Source organism: Silurus meridionalis, chromosome 8, assembly GCF_014805685.1.
Source record: "Silurus meridionalis isolate SWU-2019-XX chromosome 8, ASM1480568v1, whole genome shotgun sequence".
Taxonomy (NCBI): domain Eukaryota; kingdom Metazoa; phylum Chordata; class Actinopteri; order Siluriformes; family Siluridae; genus Silurus; species Silurus meridionalis.
The window spans coordinates 7,747,826-7,762,597 of record NC_060891.1 but is presented as its reverse complement, the minus strand read 5'-3'; the positions used below and the strand labels follow the sequence as shown (position 1 = coordinate 7,762,597).

The 14,772-nt window shown below is 35.3% G+C and overlaps 1 protein-coding gene across 1 annotated transcript in view; it reads right to left on the bottom strand.

Moving 5' to 3' along the window:
• prkd1 (protein kinase D1) overlaps positions 1 to 14,772 on the bottom strand; it is a 43,793-nt gene that overhangs the window by 28,555 nt on the left and 466 nt on the right. The window lies entirely within an intron of this gene.

Below are 14,772 nucleotides of genomic sequence, written 5' to 3'. Positions count from 1 at the left end.
TTACAACAACTGCAATTCTTGTAAAAAATACAAATAAATAACTGTAAACTGATGGTTGGCATAACAAATAAAATTGTGTTTATTATATATACAGGAACATCTATTCCATATGTGTCATGCACTGATTTATTATCAGTACAGCTCTGGCATGGCAAGCTGATATTAAATATAAATGAAGGAGAAAAACTCTGGTCATTGTTAGATGCATAGAGTAGTGTGCAATGATAGGATGTGCAAAGCCTCCAGCAGCACTGCTGTGTTTCTTCAGGTGCTAAGACACTTAGACCTACAGGAAATCATGTCCAGCTACACACTAATCTGATGCACACTGATCTGATACACATGGCTCTAGAATGACATAGGTGTGAAATCTTCGTGGTGAGCAGTGGGGCTTTAATTAGATAAAGTAAAGGTACAGATCATTGAGATAAAAGAAACAATTTTATGGAGCATGGTCTAATAACCTGCCCACAGTAAGGATTCAGTATGCTTTATAGCAAACCTAGTTTTTATAATAAAAAATGGTTAAAACTAATCTAAGGATTATTAGCTGTTCCCAATTTGGTTGCAATTTCAAATAAGGAAATTAAATGATTTACAATAATGACACAAGAACACTGAATTGTTAAGAAAAAAAACCGTGTCTAGCTAAAATGTTCTAAATCAGTAATTTACATATAATGTCTCATCATTACTCTGAACAAGCCGAAATGAATGCAAACAGCATGAAATCATATATTCCACTTTCAATAATTCATTTAATATTAATATTTGCAGTGTGTACAAGCTTACTAATATATAACAAAAATGCAGAGTATGCAATACATAAAACATCAAACATACAAACTTATCTGTCCAAATAGGATATATAAATGAACTGTAAATTATTGCATTTATCTGTCTATCAACACAGAAATGAGTTTTCTTTTGGCTCACTAAATTAAGGCTCATAAATGTACAGTTTTATGTTCACTTGGACAAAGTTACTGCAAAGCAAAAGTAACAGCTCCCAGAGGCAGAACCATGCCTAACATCCTTTCAACACAAGTAAATTGGCTTTTTTTTTCAATTGTTATTTGTGCCTGGTTTGATGGCTGCTTTATGTGAGAAATCAGAAATGTATAGTTTTCAGGTGTTGGGTGTTCTTAGCTTTTCATCATAGCAAAAAGATCATATGATTAAAAATCATAAATGCTACCTACATACTTACATCTCTGCAAAAATTCACGTGTATTCAATTTCACAACTGGCATTCAGGATTTTTTTCTATTTTAATAATTGCAGGCCTAATTCTCTTTTTGCCACCAGGAAGCAGGAAAAGAGGAAGGCAAAGGAGGACGTTTATGGATGTGGTGAGGGAAAACATGCAGGTAGTTGGTTTGAAGGAGACAGATGTAGAGGACAGAGCAGTATGGAGACAGATGATCTGCTGTGACGACCCCTGAAGGGTACAGGTGAAAGAAGAAGAAGAATATGAAGAAGAAGGAGGAGGAGGCCTCATTCTCATTGCAAAAGCCTTTTTACACTGTGTTTAGTGTTGCTGTACTACCATAGATCACTCATCATTTTAGTTCAGGCATGGTTGTTATTCAGATATTTTAGTTATTTAGAATAAATTAGTTTCTAATAAATTAGTGAATGGGTGAATACATGCTTATTAATCTAATCATTTTCAGATGATTTCAGAAAATGCTGTCTATAAACAAAATGTTTTATTACTGTCTCAAGTGTAGAATTAGTTTGACTCAAAATGGTACATTTCACATTACAACAGCTATATTTCTATCTGTGGCCCCTCTACCATATTCATCTAACTCTATAAATAATTGGGAAGCATCATCAATTCCTGTGGTTTAAGACATTTGGGTGACTGTTCAGTTAAGAATCTATAATGACCAGACTCATATAAAATAAAATGTTTAGAGTAGTGCTTGGTTGATGTGCATATCTGATCATATTCAAACATCTTTGTATCCAGCATATGCCTTGAATCAAGAACATTACTTTCTCTTTATTTTCTTTAGTCTATCTATACAGTTTACCATTTACTTCACTATTAAGGCCATAGATTAAAACATGGGATTTTGTATGGGTGTAATTAGTTTGTTTCGTGCTCTGACAAGACAAGTTTTTTCCAGTGTTTTACCAGTATCAACACAGCTTCCCAAGAAACAACTGAATAACTGTTCAGTGTCTTTAGGTCTAAAATGGATGGACTATTGAAAGTGATTCCTATATGGTTTTACATTCCATGTGCTAAAAAGACAAACATGTACTTTCATTTCTGTTTCTGTAGTCTGAGTATCTGACCATGCATTACTGCAGAGGTATGTATTAACAACTATTAGTTGGCTAGTGTATTTCTCTGTAAAGTTTTTCACTCTCTACCTGTGAACAACACAAACAGTCTGTCTTTTCTCTCAGTGAGACTAACACACCAGGTCCCCATAGCGATCAAGCCATGGAACACACACAAACCATCAACCAATCATAGCCATGGCTAGCCATGTTGAGTCTGCAGGCTAGCGGGTGCTAGCTGTGCTGTGACAACTGGTCAATACTGTTGGAGCATTGTGCTTTTGTTTTTCTCCCTCCCTCTGTGTCGACAAGGCCGAAAAAGCCTAAACGTTTTGCCAATGGCAGGCATGGGGCCACATTCAAGGCCTAACAGAAAGGGCAAACAGATCATCCCCAAGCTCTCCCCAATACTCAAGACATTTGATGTTCAAAAACTATGGATATATTTTTACAGATTAAAGCAGATTTGATTCATCATTGCTCATTATGTAGTATGGCATATTATTCATGTTCTACATTATTTGTTGAGACATGCCTTTGACCCAAGTGACTTACATCTGACAGTCAACCGCTACAATAATATTGACAGAATTAATACAGTATATAAACAATAGACAATAAACCTTAGACTCATTTGCAAGAGTGCAAAGTAATACAAGTAAAGAAGAAACAAGGATTTTCAATCAAGACCACACACACACACACACACACACACACACACACACACACACACACACACACACACACACACACACACACACACACACACACATATATATATATATATATATATATATATATATATATATATATATATATATATATATATATATATATATATATATATATATATATACACACACATAAAAAGGATTGCATTCGGTACACATGTTCACCCGAACCAAAAGCCCTGTACTGAAACAGTTCGGTATGAATACATGTACCATTACACCCCTAACATATATGTATGAGGTGTGTGGACAAGCACAGATTTGTGAGTGTCAGGCGGAGATGCGTACATCGTGGCAGCATCTTATATATTATTTCCCGTTTGGTCATAAAGATAAAAATCTTTTAATCCAAATGATAGTAACATGGAGACTAACTTTACATGGATTCTTTAGCATTTTATGTTTAGCTTTAAGAATTTATCTTAAAAGGGGAAAATCCTGACAATTCCACATATCGAGGGAGTGAATGAGTGAAGGGTGGAAAGAATTTGTTAAAGTATATTTTTTATATTTTATATAAGTATATTATTTGTTTGTTGAATACATAGAACAGTTAATAGAACATATTTTTCATATCTATAGAACTAAACTTTTGATATTTAAATATTTAGATTTGTGTTAGACCTAAACAAGGTCTAACAAATCTAAACTATTTAGTTACATTTTTCCATTTATTCAATTAATTCAATTTCTGCTCATTAATCAAATGTAATCATTATAATAGAAAACTGTATTGAATTAATTCGATTTATTCTATTTTTTTTTATAATATAGAATACATTAAATTGATAAACAGCAATATTATATTACTATATTGTATTATTTAAAAAATATATTAGGGGTGACCCCAAGTAGTTTAAACGTTTCAAAGATTCAAAGATTCAATAGAAGGAGCCTGATTCGACTACATATCTCACAGTCGAATCTTTGCAGAGGTGTTATGAAACGAGGATCATGCCATTTTGGTTATATGGGTTATATGGCTCAATGTCTGTCTTATGTTGTTCATGTTATGTGTTGTTCATCTGAAGTTATATTTACCTGATTCTAAGAACTGCAATAGAATAAATTATTTTTATTGCATTGTGATACATTATGCACTTCCATTTTTTTACGTATTTATGTATATACCTGCACAAAATCAGTAATCTTGCATTAGCTTTAGCTATGTTTGGTTAAATACTGTTTCCTATTATCACAGGTTTGGCATACAAACTGCACTGTAAATAAACTAAAATAATACCAGTACATTTACACAAACAACCTTGATCATTGTTCTTGGGTCGCTCATCTCTACAGGTGCCATTTCTGAACTCCACAGAAAGACATTGCTTGCATACATTAGCATGTCTTTAATACTGACGGGGACAACTTGGATGAAGATTGTTCTCTCATTTAAGGCATGACGACACACTGTATCTAATTAAAGCACTCTTTTAGGCTTGTTAAGATTCTCATTGTCACCTTAATAGCTGTATGTTCACACGTTATTAGTGAGTGTTTTGCAGTTCTCCTCCTCAGCACCAGCATGCCCACTAACTAACCCTTGGCACAGTGAGCTCACGCTCAAGCACCACACAGGTTCTACTGGGCTTTGAGGTGCTATGGCAGATCATTAAAATTACATGAAAAGCTTAGCAGGTGGCATGACTAAAATTGACAGTAATTCCGATATTTCACTGACGATGTTCTTTATTGAACTCCTCTGCACAGTATGTGGTATAACAATCGTAAACATAATGAACACTAAAATTAGCTGCTAGGCATGGAAGAAAAGTTGTCCAACTTTATTCTATATCAGTGACTATGCAAGATATTATCTGCATAATTGTTCTTAAACAAGTAGAATTCAGATTAAAACCTAAACGCATAAGGATAATTGATAGGCATTTCTTGTCAGTTTAAAAAATTTTATTGCAATTTTTGCACAAAGGCACAGAATTTTTTTTAAGCAATTGGCTGATCTATTTTTAATGTGTGCCTTTTGTGAGCTAAAAAAAAATGGAGATCTGTGTCATGGTTTGTAAAGTATTGGTACGTTTCTTGTAAAGAGATAATTGTGTTTTACAGGTCTTGCCTTTACAACCATGGAAATAAGGTAACCTTTCAGCAAAGCACATTAACACTGAGAAAAAACGCTGCATATTGTTGAATATTTCAGCTACTGCAATATGCAATGTTTACTTTATTACCAAAAGCAATTAAAAATGTTCTGTTTGTAGGCCCTCCCTGCTTCTCTCAGTACTTGGTTTTGCTGAGTTAGCAAAGACAAATAATACTCAGATGTTCTCTTGAATGAAAAACAATTCTCTCAAATATTTTGTATTATACAGGCCATGTGAAAGAACAGATCACACTAAACCATTTTGTAAGCTCAAAGAGAGATTTCTTGATAATCTCAAAAGGATCTCAGAGGATCAAAGGAGCCAAGGAAGAATTCATGACCCTACAAGATGGACAAGCTGTCTGTGCATGCAAATATACACCCAACACACACAAAAACATGGTATCACATCTGTCAATGCTAATGAAGGCAGTTCTTTCAGTGATCTCCAAAACAGCTGCGCCACAATGGCCTCTGTACAGTACTCTTCTTTTGTCGTGGTGTGTGTGTGTGTGTGTGTGTGTGTGTGTGTGTGTGTGTGTGAGTGTGTGTCTGTTTGTGTGTGTGTGTGTGTGTGTGTGTGTGTGTGTGTGTGTGTGTGAGTGCATGACCTTGCTGCACATGGCTCTCGTCATCATAATGGCAATCAGATGAGTACTTCACAGGCAATCATAATCAGTTGCCAAGCAACTGTATGGACCACTCTCCTGCTCACGCAAAAAGACCAATGTTGCTAAGATGACCATATAAGCTAATATCACCAATTCACAGCTACTATCTCTGGTGACGTGAATATATAATTTGCTTTAATGCCTACATCTTTCAAAGCTGACGGTATGAAACACAGCCTATTCAGGCTTTGCACAATGCTTAATGGAAGAATATGACTCTCCTTTATGGGAATGAATGAAAAGGCTCCTTCAGCACAGTTCCATTGTCATTATAGTTTGAGCTTCAAAAAATAATATGGTTTAAATTTATGCCAGGTATGGATAGCAGTGCTGAAAAAAGTGTTGAGCTACTAAATTATGGTAAATGATTCAGGTTTTTAGTATTATTACTACTTGACCTGCTGTTAAAGAAGCTATGGAACAATATAATGCATCTTTGATGTATCTTTATATGCAATAACAAATATATAATTCATGTTTGTCCATTATTATATGTTTCCAAATAAACATGAATAAACATGAATACAGTCTGAAATTGTGACAGGTGTACATAAAGACCCATTGAACCCGTTCTTTATAATGAATTTTGTGATGTCAGTATCAGTCGAGATGTGCTTAATTTAGTAGTGAGGTCAAAATATTTGTGTATGTATCGAAATGTCAAGAACATAAGATGACACCAAAAAATCTAATCTAAACAAAAACCGCCTTTAACAGTTCTCTTCCTCCACCAGCCATGTGCATGTACTGAGCAATAGGAATGGTTAGCGCTTAGCATGAGGAGTGCAGCTGCCCCACTGCTTAATAAGAACGCATGCACAAGTGGTAATGCAAAAAGGTGAAAACTTGAAACAAAGGCGCCATCACTTTAATTAAACCTGATAATCCTAAGCACTAATGGATTCACAGTCTATTAGGCATCCCCTTGATAGCACTAAGGACTTTTGGCAGTGTGAGAATGAAGATGGTTGAGGGAGATTTCTTTTATGGAGCCTGCACAGAGAAGGTCAAATCAAGATTTTGAAGTCTGAAAATGAACATCATGGTTAAGTAATAAATTGAAATGCAATCTAATTTTGGATCTGTGGAACTATTCACTTTAATGAATGCCAGTCTTTACTGTCTCTTTACATCTAAATACCAATGAATATCCCATCTTAACTGTGCTCATAAATAACTAACTATCATATTGACTGGTTTTTAAACTTAAGTATTTTATCTCTAATGAATATTTGGTTATAGTTAATAGGAGATTGATTATTGTTAAACTATCTTGTGTCTGTTGTGACAGATATCTTTCCAATTTATGGAATTCCTCTATCGTATATATTTTTATACATAAATTTTACACATTTAAGAAGGAGAGAGTGTGTGTGAGACGGGTGGTGTGTGTACGCGCGTGAGCCAGAAGACGTACTGCCTGAGACACCAAAACAAACAGACACGAAAATCTAAAATAAAAGTGGCTGTGAAGCCTTTACACCTGACCTGTTGTGGCGTTCCTTCTTCCCGCATTTATACGCTCTCCCACACCTTCCATTAAAGAAAAAAAGACCAAAAATGTACTATATAACTGAAATAACTTTTAAATAGCATTAAAAATTTCGGCGACATTTGTGGGTTTTCTTTCTTTAATGGAAGTGTCCAAAAAATGTTGCTATGTCTGTATTTTACAGTTGAATTGTTGATATATCTGTACCATGTTTTGCATCGAAAGTGATGAAATCTGTTTTATTTATTTTTTTATCTTTAACTATTTTAGTTTTTAAGTTTATAGAGCCATAAATGCCCTAGCTGCCATTATTCCTGAGCCCGTTACTCATGTTTTTATGGCAGTGTCAGAAAATTTCAGACTCATTCCTGCAGTGCGACTTCTCCTACTAAGACCGCTAAACCAAGAAACAATCAAAGAGCCAAACCTGATGACACATTTAGCATGACAACTTCAAACCACCTCAGGGAAAATGTTGAAACGAGTCAGGTGTACAGTACAGCAAGAAGAGAAATCTATTGAGATATTGAGGGAAAATGAGTGATTGTATGCTTTTATTATCAAGGTGTGTCATTAAAAAAAATTTACTCTACAGATTGTTTTTGTTTGCTGTTAGCTACCATTAGCAAGAGAACGCCGGAACATGTCACAGATTAATGACGTGTCACCAGTGGCGGGCCGTGCATTTGGTACCTGGGCCTTCAGTGGGGACTTACCCGACTTAATCCACCTCATAATACCCCTTAATACCCTATCACCTCGCAATTATAGAAACCACCAATACTGTACAAAAACGCAATATAACAACGCGTGGCATTACAGAGAGAGAGAGGCATTTCACATATGGAGGGTAAATACCATTTTACTAAAGCAAGAAACACAGTTAAGACTCCAAACCTCTACACTACAACCCCCCATGTGCACCTACATCATCTGGAGCAATTAAAATACTCACCAGAGATGCATACTCATAATTTGCACCGCTCCTCAGAGGCTGAAATCCAGTGGTACCGCTCGTATTTACTGGTCTGGAAGTGGAGAACAAACCCTTTCTCAGGCTTTAGGGTTGGCCGACCTCCTCATGATGTCTAGCTTTCCTTGAAAATGTATTTTTAAGTATGTCCGAAACCTAATCAATTTCTCTACCTCCGTAGGCATAAAAAAGTCTAACTTAGATTGATTAATGTGTGCAGCGTGCTACACAGGTTTTGCCAGTCGAACTTGGCTGTACCAGTTTCCCTCTGATCAACTAATCAAAAATTCTGATGCTATTCTGGGCCAGCTAGCTGGCCCTGTGAGGAGAATATGAAATCTGATTGGTTAAAGAAACAGAGCTATTTCTTAAGGAGACAATGGTAAAAATCGACAGCAGAACAGACTTTGCAGGCCCTGGGCAGATTAGATTGACAAGGCAGCAAATAGAGGATGAAATCTGATTGGACAAAAAATCTAACATCCGCATACAAGTACTGGAAGCAGTGCATCCAAGAGAAACGCTACAAAATGAAGAAAATAAACTGTTGGGAGTAAATTAATACAATTTCATAGAACAAATATTAGAATTTAGGTTGTAAATGTAGGTCAGTGCTTCTGATAGTGTTTAGGCCAGCAGAGAAGGCCTTGCTGGCCCTGACCCTTGAGAACAACCTACAGAGAAAAGGGGTGAAGGTAACACCCTTTGGTACAGTAGATGTAGTATGTTGAAAAAAAATCTTGAGAGATGAGATCAAGATGCAAACAACTCATCAGCAATAAGAATCAGAAAGCCAGAGTGGAATTCAAAAGGAAATACAGATGAAAATGAGAATAACCTCTAACAAACTAATGGAAAGGCCAAAATATTTACAAAGGAAGGATCTGATCATGATAAAAAAGGAGGAATCCGTCAAGCATTAAGTAGTGTCCTAGTTTGGGCCCACTAATCTTTATTGATAATGAAGCTTGTGACGATAGAAACAGAATTCATTCAAGACAACAGAAACATTCTGACTGCCAATTTACAGAGAAATTGATCCCAATCAAATTGTACATTCCAAATGTGTAATTTAACAGTGCAGAAAGGCCAAAAATACAGACAACACAACAAAGGACTTCATCTGGGAAATAAAGTGGAAAGTATAAATTAGTACATTTTAAGTGTTTAATACTTTAATCAACATGGGCATGGACCAATATGGACGCTTTATACAAATGTATGTCGGTGAAACCATATTTAACATATAGCATGAAAACAAAATATTCTTGTAATTGTTTTAAAGTAATAATGGTCTTTTCAATTACGTAAATCATTAGGACAACAATCAAATCTTTTGCTATGTTTCCACACATGGTTTTTAATTAGCGGATGTGTACATTATGGTGGATTTTGGTGCTTGATTTGTGACGGCGCATAAAACAAGTGCTTAGTCGTGAGTAAATGTGTGTTGCGTTAAAGGTTTAAATTTCTCCTTTTAGATTTATTTATTTATATTATTAATTAAAATGTTCAAATAGTAATGCATGCTGCATTAATCACACGTTAATTAAATTTGAGCCGTTAAAATTATTTTGCATTAACGTGTCATATATATATATATATATATATATATATATATATATATATATATATATATATATATATCCTAAACTTTATGGTGTGCTTTAGGGCTGAAATCATTCCAATTTTATTACACCTAGTACCATGGACCATTATTACTGATGTTTATAGGTAAAACCCTATAAACTCTGGACCGCTCTTGGGACTCATTTTTAAACAAACATATAACTCTCCAAAATGCTTTGAGACACACAGGACTCGATAAAACATTAAATCTTTGCATAGACACTTAACTTGCACAGATTCAACAAATAGACTCTTTTCTTTAACATCACTTTACATCTTTAGTATTTTGTAGTATTTATTGCATGACTTATTGCCTGTTTGTGGATACTGCTGAAAGCTGTAAATTTTCCATTGGGATGAATAAAATATCTATCTATCTATCTATCTATCTATCTATCTATCTATCTATCTATCTATCTATCTATCTATCTATCTATCTATCTATCTATCTATCAATCTATCAATCATATAAATTGTACGCACAAAACTGGGCCGCCAAATCCCCTTCTCGCCTTCGGTGTTTCCACATACGTACGCAGGGCTCAGAGTTTACCTACAGGTGCGCACTTTCTCCAGTCATGTTTTTTTTATAAATCACAACTTTTGCATGGAAAGTGGCATAGGCAAATTTTCAGCCTCGTTTTGTGAGTACCCCACGTTTATAAATATAGGTAAATAGTTAATGGATAATGGATAGGTAAACACAGAAGACATTGCAGAATGAAAAATAGAGGAACTAACAAAAAACAGCGAGGGGTTTGGAGTTTGGAATCATTTCAAACTAAAGCATAAAAATAATGCCATACAGTGTGCTTTATTTATACACTTGTATTTGCATTTTGATGTAATATGGCAATTACAAACACTACATGGATTTAGTTTTCACAGATATTCTTGTATGTAGTTTCAGCAGAAAAAATCTTACTTTTTATAAAAGGGAAACAAATTCCTTGTTTATTTTAAGAGACATGTTTAATTTTCTCTTGTAAATTTAGTATTGCTCTATAATGAAGAAAAAGTACTTATCCGAATACTTGATTAATCGATGGACTAATCGGTTGAATACTTGTTTACTAAAATACCGTATTTTTGGTCTATAAGCCGCTACTTTTTTCCCACGTTTAAACCCCGCGGCTTAAACAACGAAGCGTCTAATATATGGATTTTTCCTGGGTTTTTCCCGGTTTCACAAACTTCAAGCGTAAAAACTGAGCGACATAACATTAGACCAATGAAATTTCCAAACGGAAACGAAAAAACACACTTCACCTGTGTTCTGAGCTGCACGGCATCGGCAGAAAAACTTCCACCGGTGGCGCAAGACGATGACAAAAGATAAACTCCCCAGAGAAATACAGTGGTCCCTTGACCTACGAGTTTAATTCGTTCCATGGACGAGCTCGTATCTCAATTTGCTCGTATACATCAAATTAGTTTTCCATATTGAAAATACTTAAAATGGCATTAATCCGTTCCAACCCTCAAAATGACACCCCGTTTTTATGTTTCATGTTATTAAATTGGAAAATACATTTCTAAATAACAAATCTTGTATAAAAACATAGTAGAAAGAGAATGTAAAGATATAATAAGGTTTTATCCAGTGTATTTTCCCTGGAGATGAGACGACTTGAGCTAACGAAAACGCCAGTGGGGAGTGTGTGTGTGTGTGTGTGTGTGTGTGTGTGTGTGTGTGTGTGTGTGTGTGGAGGGGTGGTAGAGGCGATAAGCGGAGGCGGCGGGAAAACTCGTTTTTTACTACTCCTGTACACTATGTATCCCTAAACTATAACATTTTTACTTTTTCTTCTTTGCTTATCTTAATTTTCGTCACAGTCTTCGCTTTCTGGCTTCGCTTCGCCATTTAGCAGTGGTGTCTCGAGCTCGTACCTCAATTTTTTTGCTCGCGTAACAAAGCAAAAAAATCGACCGAGTGACCGCTCATACCTTGGAAAACTCATACATTAATGCACTCGTAGGTCAGGAAGACAGTGAACAATGACTTACTTGGTAGGCTACTGTTTAAATCATATAAGCACAGACAGGTTCCCAAAAACTCGTGCTTTTTTATTTTTCTTGGCAACAGCTTTATGGTTTAGTCAAAGAAACTTAGAAATGAGCATCAGAAAATAATAAGGACATAATCCTTGTCTTGAACACACACAGTAATACCGGAAGAATGCAGTGGCAGGTTAGTCCCAAAATACCGATATGCTCCTAATAGAAGCGCAATATATTGCATTTAGTGTGTTTCGTTAAAGCCTGTGTAAAGTTCATTAGTTTTAGTGTAGACACCTGCAGCTTATAGACAGGTGCGGCTTATTTATGTTAAAAATAAAAATCTTTGTCAAATTCAGTGGGTCCGGCTTATATATGGGTGCGCGTTATAGTCCGGAAATTACGGTAATCGATATCTGCAGCCATAGTGTGCTAATTACAAGACTTCTAAGTATTTTAAAGGTAAAACACCATTAGAACAAAGTTTAGAACACAAATATTAATTATGCCACTGGGACCTTTAGTGTGTTCATTTACTAAAGTTATTTACGACCACAAAAGTAAAAAAAAAATTGGAAAAATATTCTCTCATAACATGTACACTCAGACTTTGCATTTATGACTTTTTCAAAATGTATATTCTCTGACCAGCTCATTGTATTATTCCATACATGCTTCTTGAAATAAAAAAAGAAGTTGTAAATCGATTGTAAAATAGAGATAAATTGTACATTTATAACCTAGAAACCATTACAGTAACAATATTTTGCTTTTAAATGTATGCCGAAAAACTATTTTAAAATCTAGTTACACTGAGGTGCAATGCCTTTATAACACAGTGTGAACATAGTGAAGAATCTGTTGTAAATAGACTAACAATATTTAGCAAACAGACACACAATTCTTTTTAACTGAGAAAAACCAAATCATCCTCTGACACTTGTTACTACCATCCAGCATAAAAAAGACATTGTGCACTCCTGCTTATCCAGGAGAGCTTACACCATCCTTGTACACTCTGCTCTTGTGGCTTCTTGAGGTTCAAGCGGTTTCCTCTGTACTTCAGCACACTGTATTTCTAGACTTAAAATATTTTTTGAAAAGCCCTAATGTGTTTCATCTAGCCTTCTACTCATGCTCTGAATTATGATCTGAGACTTCACTACAATGCACATGAGCTTTCAAGGGCATCTTCAATTTTTGATTCCTCTGATTAAGTCATCATGCTCAGTAAACTTATATATTTCTGCTAATGTGACTGAAGTTGGGGCATGTGAATAGGGCAATGGCTAGCTGAATCTTCACACACTGTTATCACATATCAGCTTTTCTCATTCATGGTGTGAAACATGTATCATTATAGGAGAGCTGAAGACAGGTGCAGCCCAATGTGTGGGTAGAGTGAGCTACTACAATACCAGGGCATTACCCAGGTCCATCTGTCTGTGGCCAGAATACAGTAAGCAATGTCAGCTGTCTCACACTGTACAGTAAACATCCATATAAGCCTTTCTAACTTGGTGCATCTGAAAAAGAACACACTGAACACACACACTTCCCATGCTATGACAATGAAACAGTGACAATGAAACACAATTTTCTGTGTCTTGTCTGCACAGCAATGTCACCATAATTTTCATGTGAAGAAAACATGTAACTGTTTAATGTGATAAGAGCTCTGAGCTCTTATACTCCTGAGACCCTCTCTATCTGAAAATGTGTCTACAAGGTGTTAAAGGATTTAAGGTTAAATCTGTTGTTTGAAGCCTCTCTCCATTTTCTTTCAATATATTAAACACATCCGTCTATTTTTCCCAAACACAAGCTGACAACCTCAGGCTTTGAAAAAAGTGTTCCTTGTTCAGCCTTACATGATTGCAGTTATCAAAATGCTATGCCACAATCTAACACCTATACTTCTAAAAACAGAGTGTAAACAGAGCAAAACTGTTAAAAAGTGCAACAAAACAATAACAAATAAACATTCTGCAGGAGTGGTAAGAAAGACAGAAATGAAAAAAGCCATCACATTCAGCTTATTTGTTGGAAAATGAGAAATAGCCAGCAATGGTAAAGCTTTTTAGAATAACATGAATTGACACGTTTAAAACGTTAATGAAGCCCACAGCAAACTTATTAACTGCTGACATTTTTGACATTTGATTGTATTGATCTATATTTCATCCTGAGTCGATGTGCAGCTCCAAGTCCATTTCACCATGTGTGTAGTGCAGGTAAATACAGGTTAGCATATTTTCACTGATGACTTTTACAGACAAGGTTACTTTTATCAGGTTCACATACCACTGATTGCTTTGCTCATTTTTGAAGCTTTAGTACATTAATTTTGCTTGGCTCATGAATGATGTAACTCTAAATGAAAACTTTGCATTTGAACCATGTCAAGCTCAAATCCAGTTATGTGAATCTGTGGTTACTGAAGTGCTGGGATATCACCAACCAACTATCAAGGTTTTTGCATTTATTATACTTGTTAGCCGATTTTGAGATCTATTAAGTGAATCTGATCCCAACTTTAACAATTCTAAATAACAACTAAGTCTATAAATATTATAATGTGAACCTAATCTGGGACCTAATTTTGTGAATGGAAAATTCAACAATACAAAACAAACAATATTACTGGGTTTTTCTTTTTACATTTTGAATATGCCGAATATGTTATTTGTTGGATTAAAATGAAACGTTATTACTCATAAAATAAATAAGTACTGATGAGTTCCATAGAGTTTATGGTGCAGTTAAAGGGTTTCTGGTAGCAAAGGGATTTAGAAGCCCTGGTATTAATATGTTTTGAAAGGTCTAAACAATTCAACGACGTGTTTCCAAATGAACCTGGAAGCAACAGATCTGCA